At 25.6% G+C, this 1945-nt stretch overlaps 1 pseudogene; it reads left to right on the forward strand.

The window, feature by feature from the left end:
• Positions 1-1062: 1062 nt before the first annotated feature.
• On the forward strand, positions 1063-1570 carry LOC105852902 (probable 2-oxoacid dependent dioxygenase; annotated as a pseudogene).
• The last annotated feature ends 375 nt before the right edge of the window (positions 1571-1945 follow it).

Raw genomic sequence — 1945 nt, forward strand, 5'->3', positions numbered from 1 at the left:
TTTTTAAAACTTACAAAGAATCACAATAATTTTAAAAATGGTAAAAATAAAATTTTGACCATCAAGACGAGGTTAAAAAAATAAACCAAGAGAGGTACTAGTTTAAAAGATTTATTGCTTGTTATATATTAGGTTATTTGTTTCTATATTTTCTTGATAGTTACATATACAGATGATGTTCGACTATACACAATGAGCTTACTGTGACTTTAGTTGTAATTAAAAGTCATATATTGTTATTTATGTTCAATTTGTTATTATCATGATATCAATAGTTGATTTTTCTACTGATAAACATGAAAATATATAATAAAATTGTATTTGCATAAAAACCTCAACTTTTCTGCAAAACTTGTATCTCTAAAATTGTGTAATATTCAATAACAAATTGTTTTTCGATAACATTACTTTAATGATGTAACAAAACAATATTAATTAGTTGTATAAGAACCTCTATAAAAATTGTAACCTCAGAAGTAATTTTTTTTAATGATTATTTACGAAAAATACTGTAACAAATAACACAAATAATCAATTATAATTTAAACCGTTATTCAATTAGATAATTACTTAATTGATTAAATCAAATATTTAATTGAACTATAAATTTAAATGCTATTTGAAGGGTAAAGATATTTGATTTGATGTTGGGACCGTTTGAATTCAAAGTGGTTATCTTTTTTCATATTTGTTTAGTACGTATGAATTTTGTTATCGTCTTTAGAAAAATTAATTTATCAAATATAAAAATCAAACACTCAACAATCGAGGATTATCATATTTATTTGATACAAAACATTAATTGATAAAAAAAAAAAAAACTAATAAAATAGTAAAAATAAGCTAGTTAAATGATAAAAATTGGATGGTAAGAAAATGTTAAAATTGATAAATGTCATGAAATTAATCAAAACTAATAAATATATTAAAAGAGTAGAGGTATAAAAAAAAATAAAAAATAATATGAATAACTTAAGTTAATATGAATAACTAAGTTAACATTAAAACTAAATGCCAATGACATTGAGCAAAACCTTTGTTACAAAGATCTGTTTTCCAACTATGTCATTAGAATCAATTAGTAACTTCAAAAAAGCACAAGTTGAAGCATTTGATGATTCAAAAACTGGTGTAAAAGGTATCCTATATTCAGGCATAACAAAGATACCTTCAATCTTTCATGTCAATTCAGAATCCACTGAGAATAACTCACTTATATTGAATCCAACTTCATCACCATACCAAACATAGATCTTCAACACATAAAAAACAAGACTTCAACTCAACATGTTGAAATAGTTGACCAAATCAAGGGTGCTTGTAAGAACTTGTGATTCATGGTATTCCAGTTCATGTTTTGGATTAGATGATCAACGGAATTTGTAGGTTTCATGAACAAGATGGTGATTCAAGGAAACCCTTTTACTCTAGAGATAACAATAAGAAAGTTAGATATTTCTCAAATGGGAACTTTTTCAAAGATCTGGCTGCTAATTGGAGGGATACAATTGCTGTTGTTGTAAATCCTGATCCTCCAAATCCAGAAGATATACCAGTTGTATGTAGGTAATGTTTCTAGGATTTAATTCATTTATACTGAATCGTAATCGTCATATCTTAATTGGTCAAACAATTAAAAATAATTTAGAGTTAAATAGTTTGTCACATCATGAATTATGATAGAAAATTGTGAAATCTTTTAATTCCTTATCTGACCCGTTTGATAATAACTATCAGTGTCTAAAGAGTGTCTAAAATGTGTTTAAAAAGTGTCAATGTCTGACTCGTCGACATGGCATTCTAAAGAACATTGTTTGTGATTGATCATAAGTTACGATAGAACATTGAGACATCTTTTAATTCATGTAGCCGAACTGTTATGATGATATACACTGAATAATAATCTTAATAAAATAGCAATGTGCTATATATACAAAATATTTAT

This window comes from Cicer arietinum, chromosome 8 (assembly GCF_000331145.2).
Source record: "Cicer arietinum cultivar CDC Frontier isolate Library 1 chromosome 8, Cicar.CDCFrontier_v2.0, whole genome shotgun sequence".
NCBI classification, from domain to species: Eukaryota; Viridiplantae; Streptophyta; class Magnoliopsida; order Fabales; family Fabaceae; genus Cicer; species Cicer arietinum.